This window comes from Panthera leo, chromosome D2, assembly GCF_018350215.1.
Source record: "Panthera leo isolate Ple1 chromosome D2, P.leo_Ple1_pat1.1, whole genome shotgun sequence".
In the NCBI taxonomy this organism is placed as follows: domain Eukaryota; kingdom Metazoa; phylum Chordata; class Mammalia; order Carnivora; family Felidae; genus Panthera; species Panthera leo.
Window position 1 is genome coordinate 21,053,207 of NC_056689.1, and position 14,550 is coordinate 21,067,756.

Here is a 14,550-nt window from a genome sequence, read left to right on the forward strand (position 1 = left end):
ATCTTTAGTTATTTCTTAATATTTAGAAAATGTAAACCAAGATCTGGATATTTCCAGATTCTAGTTTGGAATAATTCAAAACTCATGTTTACTGCTAGATTTGGTTTCCTTTTATTTTGGGTTCAAGGCTTATGTATTTTTAGTGTGTTAGGAATCACAGAAATCGGATTTTTTAAGAATCACCCTGTGATTCTGACCAAGGTCATCCACAGATACACTCAAAATGGTTGCCCAACCACAATGGTTCTCCAGCCTGAATGCGCTCTGGGGAGCTTAAAACATCTCTGATCGAGGTCCCACCCCAGACTGCTCTGGGGTACAGCCTGACCCTTCCTGTCACTCGAATGTGCAGCCAAGGCTGAGAATCACTGTCCTACAGGAGAGAAGGACCACCTCTGACTAACTGTCACATCCTCTTTCCCAGTGGAGAAGGGACACAGGTGAGGAAAGGAAGAGGCTAAGAGTTGGGGATGAAGTGGGGACTGGAGCATGTGGGAACTCATCGCCCTGAGCCCACCCACCCCAGTGCAGCTGCCAGCACTGTGCTGTCCTTTTAACTCAACCCTGTCATCTATAATATGGTCAAGGACAAAGCTTATTACCCCTAAATCTCCACTGATCAAAGCAAAAATTCCTATAGGAGTGATAACCATGACAAAAGCTATTTTCTTGATCTTCTATAAAATGAGAAAATGCAAAGGGGATCATTGCCTGTGATACAAAATTTAAAAGATGATTATTACATCAATTTATCTGAAGATTTGCAAAAGTTGTTTTTAATGCAAATAGGAGAAAATGGTGTCAGAAAGTGTATTAACTCAAAAAACAACTTGCAACGTGGTAATGTGCCCTAGTGAATTGGAAGCCTATAGAAAAGTAAGCATCTCTCTCCAAAGAATCCTAACTTTACAAAACAAGAGGGCAGAATAAATGGACCTTCTCAGAAGAGCATGACTTTTATTTTCTAAGCACCCTGGAGCGCAGACAGAAAACAAAGGAATGGACGGTTGCCTGCTCCCTCTTCATTTGTGACATTTGGCTATATCCCCACTGGTGGTGGCAATGCTATTAACCCCACACTTTGATGTGGCAACCCCCCAGAATCTGTTGGCTGGTTTCCAGCTGGAGGAGCCCAGTTCCACCCCTGTGGCTCCAGAGAGAGCAAGTACACACCATTGCCAGCCAGAGGAGAGAAAAATCTTTCCCTGTCTCTTTTCCATTTTCCCTAATGGCCAAGCCTAGGCGCTCTACTTCTAGAGAATCATCCAATCGCCCATAATGTCATCCTTCTGCTGTACAGCAGCCCAGGAAAAACCTGGGGAGAAGCAGCTCCAAAAATCTCCAGATAGTCAATGCTAAAATGGTCACTTCACCTCTCCAGATCTAGGTCACATGCCCCAGCCAGCCTCCATAGTCCCCAATGGAGCAGGCATGCAGCTGGCAGGTAAAACTCTAAGAAGATTTTCATGATCATGATAATGCTGCTGCTGATGGTGATAATTATAATTATAATAAAGCTGTCAATATAATGATGGAGCCACCTATTAATTTGTTCAAACTAGCCAAACAATCTCTGAGTTTGGGAAAGGTAGTGAAAGAGAAGTCAGGATCTTCTAGTAATGGTATTATGTGGTCCCAAAGAATGGTTGATAGGGTTTCCACTTTTTTGTTATGTCAAAAGCTATAGTTTCATACAAGTACATACACAGATATTTATATCTATAAATATGTGAAGATATCTGTTCTAAAAAACTGAACATAAGGAATAAGAGTATGAGCTTGGGTCCTAGATAACCTGAGTACACGTCCCACTTCTGATACTAGCCAAGCATGTGACCTTCAGCAAATTACTGCAATATCTCTGGGCCTCACTTTCTTCATCCAAAAAGTGAGGGAAATGATATTACTTACCTCATCAGACTATTGTGCTATTAGTACAGTGCCTGGCACACAGTAATTTCAGTGTAAATTATTTCTTATCCTTTTAAACATAATTGTCATAAAAATATTCTTTTTATCTTGGCAGAGATCCTCTCAAAATCTCAAACTACCCTCCCTACAAATACAGCTGGCCAGAACATCCACGACCCCCCTCCCTCCCTGCCACAACAGTGTGCACACGCACACACACCTACACACACACATACTCTGCTATGAAATTCCTCCCTCCAAAAAAAAGGGGTGATATGGAAGTGACATTTTTCAAATCTCAGATAATTTCCTGATAGTAAGAAAAAGTAAATGGGAAGAGGGAAGTCTCAGTGAGGAAAGAACATAAGGACAAGGACAGTCTACTCTTAGGTCACCAACAGTCAAGAGAAGACAAATCCAAACGAGGGTTGCTTTCATCTTGCTTTGAGGGTTGCTTTGTTCTCTTTCTCCCTTTCATTGCCATCCTTCCTTTTCTTCCCAACTCAGGAAACCACACAGCTTTCCAGCACCTTCCTAGCCACCGGATGGTTCATAGGGTGCCCGTGGGTAGAACGGTGGTGAGCATTGATCATCAGAGTTAACAAGGGCTACAAGTGTCCTTAAAAATCAACTACTTTGTCTCTTAAAGTGCTACATGAACTCAAGCTTCTTTCTCTTTGTATTTTTCACACCCCAGTTTTCTAATCTTCCCAGTTCAAAGAACCCCTTTCTTATTCCAAAATCCCCGAAGATCTTCCTTTCTAAACCAGTTCTCAAGAAAAGGTGGTAACTCAATGTGCATCAGAAGGGCAAATGAAAAACCCCGTTTTAAGGTTGTATCTCCACATGAGCTTGTTTCTAATCATCAGAGCATATTAAGCACGCTTCCTAAGCACATACTTCTATACTAAGCACTTAGCACACTAAGACTTGCAGGGGATTGCAAAGTGGATTACATGGTAGAATCAATCACTTTGGGAGGTTAAAAATCCCTGATGTCTGGGTCTACCCTACAGCAATGAAAGCAGGATGTTTGGAGGGGAGGCCAGGCTATTAGAGCACTCCAGATGATTTTAACATGTGGTTACTGAGCAGAAGGGGACAACAGCACTACAGGTCATCTTAAACAACTTCACGTCCTAATATACAGTCATAAATTGAAAGACTTGGCTGCCCTTAGTTATTTAAATTAATTCTCTTTTTTTTTACCCACTCCAATCATGGCTATAGAAAAATATTTCAAGTGTCCTTAAACCCCAATAATGATGTCATGTTTTCTTAGGAATTCCCTAAACAGTAGAATTAAGAAAATTTTCTAAGGTTTAAATGTACTGTTATTTAGCCATATCATGAATAACTTCTAATTACCATTTTTTATGAACACTTTCTGTATATCAGACACAATGCCAAGGACTTTCAAATGTTATCTTTTTAATCTATGTACAACTCTACATAAAACCTAGGTAGGTATTGATAATTCTCATTCTATCCCTGTGTCCCTAGGCTTTTTGTTAGATTCTACTTCAAACTCTCTCCATGTAACCCAAGGAGTGACCACCTAATGCAGGTTCTTTCTTAAGTGGTCTGTATAGTTGCATTGCTTTACTTTGGGAAGTTGATGGTAAATTTTTTTAATGGATACCCTTTCATTTTAAAACTTTTTTTTAAATGTTTTAAATGTTTTTATTTACTTTTGAGACAGAGAGAGACAGAGCATGAGCAGGGGAGGGGCAGAGAGAGGGGGAGACACAGAATCCAAACCAAGCTCCAGGCTCCAGGCTCCAAGCTGTCAGCACAGAGCCCAACACGGGGCTCGAACTCACGGACTGTGAGATCATGACCTGAGCCGAAGTCAGACACTCAACCGACTGAGCCACCCAGGCACCCCCATTTTAAAACTTTTTAATGGATATACTTTAAAATGACTGAACTTGCTGACATCACCCAAGGGCTTATACTAAACAAACTGATATCTAAGTAATAATATTTTGACCACCTCAGGACCTTTGAGAAAAATACACAGAATATCATGGTCTTAAATCTCCTTTGACCTTTATTCTTTTTTTAATTTATTTAAATTTTAGTTAATTAACATTCAGTGAAATATTGGTTTCAGCAGTAAAATTCAGTGATTCATCACTTAAATACAACACCCAATGCTCATCACAAGTGCCCTCCTTAATATCCATCACCCATCTAGCCCATCTTCCACCCACCTCCCTCCATCAACCTTTGGTTTGTTCTCTATCATTAAGAGTGTCTTGTGGTGTGTTTCCCTCTCTCCTCTTCCCCTCTTCCCATACGTTCATCTCTTTGTTTCTTAAATGCCATATATGAGTGAAATTATATGGTGTTTGTCCTTCCTCGATTGACTTATTTCACTTAGCATAATACATTCTAGCTTCATCCACACAGTTGCAAATGTCAAGATTTCATTCTTTTTTATGGCTGAGTAATACTCCATTGTGTGTGTCTGTGTGACACAACACACATAAACACACACCACATTGTATATATATATATATCCATTCATTAGTTGATGGACATTTGCACTCTCTCTATAGTTTGGGGCCTTTATTCTTAAAAGTCTTTGCCAAATACATTTCTATTAATTTCATAAAAGTTTTTTAATGTTGTCAAAGCACAAAAACACTAAACACTACTAGTCAAATCAGTATACATTTAGAGCCAGCATTAATCACTCTATGCACCCATGATATATTGCTTATACCTCTCTTTTCTTATTTCATTCTAGTATGCATTATAATTAGGCATTTACTTGCTTTCTTCCCATCCTCTTCACTAACAGAAAATTCCTGGGATCAAGGCACATTTTATATTCTTTATGTTCTTTCCACATCTATGCATATAGTGGGCACTCAAAAAATGTTTTGTTGAATGTAATAGAAAAGAGTATTAAGCTCTAGTTTGGGAAGCAATGCAAAGCAGTGGGCTAGAGCAGTGTTGTTCAAACTCCAATGTATCATGGGTCATGAAATCAACTGTGGATTATGAGTAACATTTTTTAAAATTGGAATTTAGAATAGAATAAATTAGATAAGCACCAAAAATATAAGAATACTTCCTGCATGGTCATAAGGCTTCAATACCATTGTGTGAATCTGTGCTTCAGTGTTTGTATGTGTGCCTGTGTGTGTGTGCACGGCCAGGTTCACAAACACATATTACTGCACGTCATATTCTAAAACACTGCAAGTCCCTGGTCTACAACATGAACCCTGGAGTCATTTCTCCTGGGTTCATGATCGAACTCTGCCATCAGCCGTGTGCCTTTCAGTGAGTTAACAACCTTCTCAGTTTCTTCATCTATAGAATGGAAATAGTAAGAACTCCTTCCTCTTAGGATTTTTAGGAGGAATATAGGAAATCATCTCTATGAAACACTGGGCATGGTGCTCAGCCTAGAGTAAATGCTTGCAGCTGCTGTTACTGTTGTTGCATCTTTCAAAGGTCTTAGAAAAACTTGCAAGAACACTCTCCCTGCCTCTGTTTTCTCACATCCTGATGATTCCTCAACTGTTCTCTGGTTTCCATGCATCCAACAAGAGAAATGTTCTTATTGTGGAGCCCCCACTGCCTTATCACTGAGTCAGTTCAGGCCTGCATTCAACCGCCATCTTGACACTGTTCACCTCTCTCTTCTCTGCAAACCAATGGCCCCCCGTGACATTCCTGAGCCCACTCCCACAGGACCCCACCAGCTGTCTCTAGCCTCACCAAGTGATTGCATGCATGCAAAGGAATGAGTCCCAAGTCTCCATCCGCAGGCCTGACCTCCCCTCAGAACTCCAGACCCATATGTCCAACCAATTTCTTACTAATTTTTATGTCAAGATCCCACCTGGCTGTGCTCAAGACCCTCACAATTAACACATCCATAATTCCTCCTCCTAAATTTCATCTGGAGAACAAACACAACCAGACCTGCAATTGCCCAAGCAGAAAGCCCCTCTCTCCATCCCCTCCCTGTTCCTTCTTCCCAACACCCATGTCAGCCAGGACCAGGGTCCTGACAATGAGCTCTGCAGTCTGACTCTTCCTCTACCTCTTCTTTGCAAATCTTTGCACTATCACAGCCACCTACTCATGGACCCCTCTGCTTATGCTCTCTTCCTGCTGCCATTCATCTGGCAGGCTGCTGCCAAACCATGCTTCTCATCTTCTCCAATTCCACCTCCACTTTTCAAATCTCTCAGTGGTTCCTCACCACCCACAGTGTATCCACTAGCAGAGGGGAAGTTTAATTCATTATTATAAGCGTATAAGAAAACCAAAGATAATTTTTCCTGCCTCATGGAGCTTATAGTTCCCCATCAATAATGTTATTCAAAAATTATAAATGAAAATGAAAAATTGGTTTTACACAACCATGTTTTGTCTATATATTCAATATTTAGATCTTTAAATACCCAGCAAGTTATTGAATTCTGTTTTTTTCTCTAAAGATCTGCAACAATCCAGCCCACAACTACACCTCTGTAGGATGTCCCAACAAACCTGTGGTCCCCAAGCCACTGCTGCAAGTCAACACGTGAGCCTAGGGAGAGGTTGTAATGCCTGTCTCCAACTTGCCTACCGACAAACTCCTGCTTTTCCTTTAAGACTTAGCCTAAAATGTCTCCTCTTACTTGATGCCATCTTGACTCTCCAATGGTCAGTCATTCCTCCTCTAAGATCTTACATCAGTTTGGGCAATCTTGCTATTATAACATTCATCACAATATATTGCTATTCCTTGTTAAGGTGTCTAACCTCCAAGCCCATCTCACATCCCTAACACTAAGAATTGTGTTTGGTGCATAATAAGAGCTCAATAAATCTTTATGAAATTAATGAATATTGGAAAAGCTACTTACCTAACTCTCCTGTATATTAAAATGATTAATCAAACATCTCTCATTCAACCAAATGAATTAAGTGCATTTAGAAGGCATCGTGCATTTTTTTAGAAGAAAATGAATGGAATGCACTTAGAAGACAATGCGGTCCCTACATTCGCGGAGCTTGGAGCCTGTTTTCATCATTGAATCGGAAGGACTAGCCAAATACATGGGTAAAAATACAGAAGTAGAGTTTTTTTATTCAAATTTTTTACCAGTATAACATCAAATGGTATGTCTTTAATGGTCAGACAGTAACCTGGCTCTCTCAGATTTGGTTCTAAATGTTAAACATCCAGAGATGCTTCACACACTCTCTGAAGTGCGGGGAGGTGGGGGGAGGCAGGAGGTTGACTCACTACTGGAGCCAGAACAAGGACAAACTGTGGCTGAGAATTGTCATCCAGAGCCTTCTGTTCATTCTCTTGAAATCAGCTCAGTCTCAAGAAGATATGTGGTTTCTCTAAACATGACATTCTTGTTTTATTTATTCAGACACTTCCTTCTCATTGTCAACATCTGCTCTGAACTTTTCAGTTAGAGTCAGACTCACCTGTTTGTAAAACAGCTCATTGACGTAAAGTGAGGAACACACCTTAGCAAGTCAAATTCAATAAATGGAGCTTTTAAAAAAATTATACTAAAGAATTTCACTGCGAAAGAACCAGTGTTATTAAAAATAATCTGGGGTTGGGATCATATGCAAATCTGTTACTTTGGGGCCCATATAAGTATGCTTTCTTAAAAAGAAACCTAAAGTCCTGTATTAACACAACTCAAAAGCCAAACCCTTAATTCAGTTTGCAGTTCAAGAATGTTTTTCCCAGACACTTCCAAGTTTAAAAAGAGAGAGAGACTCCATGGTGAAATCTTGGCAGGGTAAAGACGATGAAGATTTCTTTGAGCACCATAAGTCAGGCTACAAATATACCTTGTCCAATTGGGAACCAGGATCGATTTCCCAACTGGTTATTATCTCCTACTGGGGTGAGAAGGAAGAGCAGAAAGGAAAGTGTTTAGAGAAATAATTCTGGGCTCTGGAATTGAATCACATTAATTGTCCCTGAAAGGGATAATTAACACAAGTACTTAATTGCTACAGCCTATGAATTATGAAACCAGCATGGCCATCAAAAAAGGACATCCTTTGACCAATTAAGGCCTTACAGATCTATCATAGTTCAGCACTTGCCAAAGAACTCCTCCAAAGCTAAGTTATCCCCAAAGCATAACTTAGATATGGTGAGTACCAGGCTATGGTTTAGCAAAGTAGAAGAAATAGGTTAGATATAAAATGGATCCAGTGTAGGATCATAGAAGCCTGAAGCCAGAAGGAGGCTTGGAAATCATTCAGCAAATTGACAGCTCTCAGGCCAGATCTGATCTTTAGATCAGTAGTATTCTGTTTGGCCTGCACAATTTTTATTTTATTTTATTTTATTTTATTTTATTTTATTTTATTTTATTTTATTTTATTTTACTTTTGGCAATTTTGAATGAATTGCCACTGATTTAACACTGAAAGATTTCACATAAAAATCTGAATTTTTTGATTCTTTTAAAAAAATCAGAATCTGGTGACACTGGGCTCTTGTTCTTACACAACAATTGGCTGGAACTGAGTAACATTCACCCTCATCGAATGGACATGTTCTCTCCAGTTCCTTCCACTCCCTAAAATCTCCCTGACACAGGACCAAGGTTGACCTGCATTTAGAGTTTCACCTGTGCTCTCCCTTCCCACCACCCCTTATTACTTATTTATGATGCCTGTCTCCCCCGGGTGAACCCTGTGAACTTGCACCACTGATCTCATCAATGACTCAGTTGCTTCGTCTATATGAAGACACTGAGGTTTAGAGATGTCACTCTAGAGGAAAGACCAGTACCAAGGTCTCTCACTGACCAATCCAGTGAAAGGTCATTTATTTCTAGTCCTGTTCTCAGGCTCAGAAGAGAAAAATAGCAGAATTTGTAAACCACTCAGAGCCTGAAAAAAGATGAAAACATCTAGGTTTAACGATTAAATATAGGCAAAATGAGGGCCAGACACTTCAATACAAGTTGGTATAATCATTTCCCTGCATCCATCCCATACTCTTGCCACGTTCCCTATGCTGCTGGGCTCTTGCTTCAGCTATTCTCTCTTCCACACAAACCATATCACTCACAGCCTGGCCCAAGTAGTAGTGTTCTGAAAGAAATCTATGATGATGCCATCTACACTGGTGTGTTCTTTTGCTTAGTATATGTTTTGCATAATTTGTACATGATTATGTGGAGTCTAGTTTGTTGTCTGAACACACACGAGTATATTGTGTCCAAGCTAGTATATTGCTATATTACTTTCAGAATAAAAAGACACAAGGCAACATTTCCAGGATGCTGGAATACAAAAAGATCTAGTGCATTTGGGGGTGGGGGTTACTGGGAATAATGACAAGAATATTTGAAATTGACACCCTTCCAGAGAATCTGGAAGATCTAGCCTTTGTATTTGATGCTGTCACTCTCACTAGAGTTTTTCTCATCCATATCCCATCTCTTCTCAAAAAGCTGAAGAGTTTCTTTTGAGTGGATACTAAAAGCACAAGATCATATAATAGTTTAAAGATGTGTTAAAACATTTACACGTCTCATTGTTGATTTGTAGTGTGAAATTAATCAGAATGATGGGTAATGTACAATATGAGGACTATAGTTAACATATTATATCTTATATTTGAAAGTTGCTGAGAAAGTAGACCTTAAAAGTTCTCAATACCAAAAAACAAACAAACAAACAAAAACCTGTGTAGTGATGGATATTAACTAAACTTATTGTGGTAATCACTGCACAATATATACATATATCAAATCATTACATTGTACATGTAAAGGTAATACAAAGCTATATGTCAATATTAACTCAATAAAAAAAATAAAATAAAACTGGGGCACCTGGGTGGCTCACTGAGTTAAACATCAGACTCTTGATTTCAGCTCAGGTCATGATCTCATGGTCTTAAGATCTAGCCCCAGGTCAGCCTCCTAGCTGGGCATGGAGCCTGCTTAGGATTCTCTCTCTCCCTCTCTCTCTGCCCCTCCCCTGCTTGCACCCTCTCTAAATAAAGAAACAAACAAAATCAAAATAATGGGAATGAAGGTGAAAATTTAAAAACAGAGAAACACTTCTACAGTTAGCAGGCTCAATTTCTAACTTCTTTTACTTTTTTAAAGTTTATTTATTTTGAGAGAGAGAGAAAGCAGGAGTGGGAGAGGGGCAGAGAGAGACGGAGAGAGAGAGAATCCCAAGCCCAATGTAAGGCTCAAACTCACAAACTGTAAGATCATGACCTGAGTCGAAGTCAGATGCTTAACCAACTGAGCCAGGTGCCCCTATAACTTCTTTTAATTTTTTTTAATGTTTATTTATTTTTGAGAGAGAGAGAGAGCACAAGCAGGGCAGGGGCAGAGACAGAGGGAGACACAGAATCCTAAGCAGGCTCCAGGCTGCAAGCTTCAGCACAGAGCCTGATGCAGGGCTGGAACTCAGGAGCCATGAGATCATGACCTGAGCCAAGGTTGGACACTCAACAAACTGAGCCACCCAGGCACCCAGCCCCTCTAAGTTCTTTTAATAAGTTGTCATGTATTATGCCCTTGTTACATGATAGCACAATAGTTCAAAGAATAAGCTTTTGAGAGACACTTCTTGGCTTCACATCCTGGTTCCATCATTTACTCAGCTGAGTGACCTCATTAAAATCATCAGCCTAAGATCAAAATGATGCCTCCCTAGATGAAATAAGGCATGTGGCTTATATGATATATCACATTTAATAAACAATAATAATAGTCATTATTATTATTGGCAATTGAAACAGAAGACAGTGGCTCTACTCTGCATATTGCCCAGGAATGTGGAGGTGTTTTCCTATACAAAGTTTTCATCAAACTAAGAGTTGGTATACCATAAGACTAGTATACCTTAAGTCCATAACACTGCAGACTTGGGGGGAAAAAAACTGTTGGACTTAAAGCATTAAAGGCTATTTGAAATACATTACTCTTTTACAGTAATGTTTACAGGAAGCAAATACCATTGAGATTTTATCCATTTATTTATTCTAGGATATAAACAGGGGCATCTGGGTGGCTCAGTTGGTTAAGCATCTGACTTCGGCTCAGGTCATAATCTCACTGTCCGTGAGTTTGAGCCCCGTGTCAGGCTCTGTGCTGACAGTTCAGAGCCTGGAGCCTGCTTTGGTTTCTGTGTCTCCCTCTCTCCCTGCCCCTCCCCCACTCACACTCTGTCTCTCTTTCTCTCTCAAAAAAAATATTATTTTTCTTATTTTAGTGTATAAACAAAATTGAACTTTAAGGTATAAACTACAGTTAAAGATGCTGTAACATTGGTAGTATAAATACAATAATAACGTTCAAGCACATTTTTAATTTCTTCACGTGGCTTGTTATATTCTCCACAATCTAGCCCCATCCTACCTCCCAGCCTTATCTATCTTAAATTCCAGGCTCTAGCCACTCCAAACTATTTTGCTTCCTTTGGACACATCAGACTTCCAGGACTCTGTGCTGTTTGCTTCTTCCAGTGAGGATCCTTTCCACGGAGGAAATCTCTTCCTTCTTCAGATCCCAGGTCAAATGCTCCACCTGCCACATAACTTTTTTTAGTTCTTAACCTTGAATGAACCTCTCCTTTTCTCTGCCATTCAATAGCACGCTATTGGTGTTACTGCCATATGACTCCATCTATATATACTATCTTGTACTGTAGATATTTGTAAACATACCTATCTTTCCCACCAGACTAAACTCTTTAAAAAAATTTTTAAGGTTTATTCATTTTTCAGAGACAGAGAGAGACAGAGCATGAGCAGGGGAGGGGCAGGGAGACAGAGGGAGATACAGAATCTGTAACAGGCTCTGTTACACTGAGCTGTCCACAAGAGCCTGACGCGGGGCCCAAACTCATGGACTGGAAGATCATGACCTGAGCCAAAGTCAGATGCTTAACCAACTGAGCTACTCAGGTGCCCCTAACTAGACTAAACTCTTTAAAGGTGGGGACCATGTGTTCTTTGCTTGAACTCACTTGTAAATTCTAGTTCAATCTCATTATCTACAAGGAATACTTCGGTATCTGCAAAGAACCCCCCAAAGAAAAAGCCAACTAGCTCAAAATATATGCATTCTTTCAATCTTTAATTAAAAGTGAAGTCACTAGGCAAACTTTCTTGAAAAACTATAGTTATACAAGCAAGTCATTGTGGCTTTTTGCACTTCCCACGGTTTTTAATACTCAATTTCTTTCTATAAATTAAATTGAAGAGATATCTCACTTGAGAAAAAGACCACAAAAATTAGGGGTCAAAATATTGGAGTGAGGAAATAAAACTTGAAAATCTGGGAGCACCCGGGGAAGGTTCAGTCTGTTAAGCCTCCAACTCTGGATCTGGGCTCAGGTCATGATTCAGGAGATCAGGCTCCTCCTGGGGCTCTGCCCTGACATCACCACACCTGCTTATGATTCTCTCTCTCTCTCTCTCTCTCTGCCACTCCCATGCTCTCTCTTCCTCTCTCTCTCAAAATAAACAAACATTAAAAAAAAAAAAAAAACAAGAAAATCAGACCACATGTTTCTAACTGTCATCATCCTCTAGCTCCAGTTTCATGACCAGATCCAACCCAAAAGCACTGTATCAGTCTGCTCTGACACAGATTCAGCCACCACCCAACACACACCATCACCTCCATCTCTTTAGAGTCACAGCCAGGAGCTGGAAGAGGTTTTCTAGTGTCCTGATGCACTTCCCCATGTCACCTGTCCTTCCCTGTATTCATCCTATACATAGGAAAGGTCCTGGTTCCCCTTAAACACAAACGGGAAGCAACAGAGAAGGATGTTCTCAGTCAGTGGTGCTAAAATTATGAGTTGTTGCAAAATGGCAGGTTAAACTATTTTATTATGTAATTTCCATTTTCTAGGGTCTTGAAACAAAAAACTTTTTTTAGCGATGGTATGGATACTAACCCTGTTATCTGCATTCACATGTTAATTAAAAGAAGGTGTGATCGGTCAATGAATATGGGTACTCTCACCTCAGAATCTTCTCTAGCCAGAACAATTTCCCAGAGCTAAAGCCAACCAGAATCAAAGAAACTGTTAGGACTACCACCTGAACACAATGTGATGGAACAACTAAATATCCTACTCCGGGAGTAAAAATCCATCTATAGTCTGAACTACTATCCAGATAATCCAAGATTTAAACAAAATAAACTACTATCCGGATAATCTATCTGATAACAGAAAAAAGAAAAAAATACACTACTATCCAGATAATCCAAGATGTTAAAAAATACACCCAAATTGTAAGCCAGGAAATTGGCCCAAAAAACTGTTATATCAAATAACTTACTGTGTAAGTAACATATTTAGTGTAAAGCCTGCCTAAACCTGCAGGATGGATTGACCTGTGCTGAATTAGACATGGGACCCCGAGAAGCATTGCTTTGTTTTTTTGATGGCCGAGCTTTTAAATAGTTGTCAGCTCTTTCCAAAGCCTCTGGGTGCTGCTGAAGCCAGAGTCGGCTACCTGGGACGAGCCACAGCTGCAGCGTTAAGCACCAAGTTCTCCCGAGGTCCTGCTCGGCGTCCAGGCGGCCCAGGTGCCCGTGCCTCCAGAAGCGGTCGCCCGGACTGACCCGGTGGTGCTGAACCTGGCGCCGCGGCTCAGAGGCCTCTAGCTCCGCGCGCCGCCTTCCTCCCAGCCCTGCAGCAGCGGGGCGCCCCAGCCGCGACTCTCCCAGGGCAGCTGCGCGCACCGGCTCCCCACCCGGGCACCTGGAGGCCTCGCCGCCCTCTGAGGAACAGGGGCCCACCTGGTCGCACTCCCCACAGCCCCGCTCTGCCACCAGCAGCCCCAGAAGCTGTCTTGGGAGTTCCAGGACAGACCACTGCCCCGAGCCCAGCCCGTGGTACCGTCCTCCCTCTAGGATCTCCTTTCTCTCTCTGTATCTCTGTCTCTCTTTGCGCTCCGTGCAAAATGCCTCCCTCGGATTCCTGGGGAAACTTGCCCACCGCGGAGAGGCACCCCATCAAAAGGGGAGGGGGGTGTCCAGGGATGGGAGCACCGAGGACGCTCTCGGCTCCCGGTACACAGCCCAAACCAGAAACCCGTTCCAAAGTGCTGGCCGCCAGTGACAGCGTCGTCGCCGCCGCCGTCTCCCGCTGCTCCGAGCCCAAGGAGTCACTTCTCGCCTCCGGGAGGCGAGGCAGCGCGGGTGGCCGCCCAGCGTCGGCGCCCTCCCGCGAGCTCCAGCCCTTTACCTGGGTAGCGGCCTCGGCTGGGGGCTCCGGGGCGCAGCACCGGGCGCAGTGCCCCGGGCAAAGCCGGGCGGGTGGTGCGGGGAGGACCGCGGCCGCAGCTCTCCCCTGCTCCTCGGGGCCCGCCGGGCTGTATTTATCCGGGGCCCGGACCTGGCCCCGGCCCCTGCCGGAGTATTGGGCAATCGGTCCCGCTACGCGCGACCCCGGGAGCCGCCGCCCTCTGCCCCCGCCGAGCCCCGCGGCGGCGGCGGCGGCGGCGGCGGCGGCCGCGTGCAGGGAGAGGGGGATCCGGCCCCCTCCTCTGGGCTCCACCTTCTCTCCCTCCTCCTCCTTCCCGGGAAGTTCTTCCCCGCGGTCTGGCCCCTCTCTCTAACTCCTTTGCGGGGCACCCTGGCCAGTCTGAAC

At 42.3% G+C, this 14,550-nt stretch overlaps 1 protein-coding gene across 2 annotated transcripts in view; it reads right to left on the reverse strand.

Moving 5' to 3' along the window:
• Positions 1-14,193, reverse strand: part of SLC16A9 (solute carrier family 16 member 9) — a 53,758-nt gene extending 39,565 nt beyond the window's left edge. For both annotated transcript variants that reach the window (XM_042908162.1, XM_042908161.1), the window contains exon 1: positions 14,146-14,193. The gene's annotated coding sequence lies outside the window, so the exon portion shown is untranslated. The remainder of the gene's footprint in view (positions 1-14,145) is intronic.
• Positions 14,194-14,550: the final 357 nt, after the last annotated feature.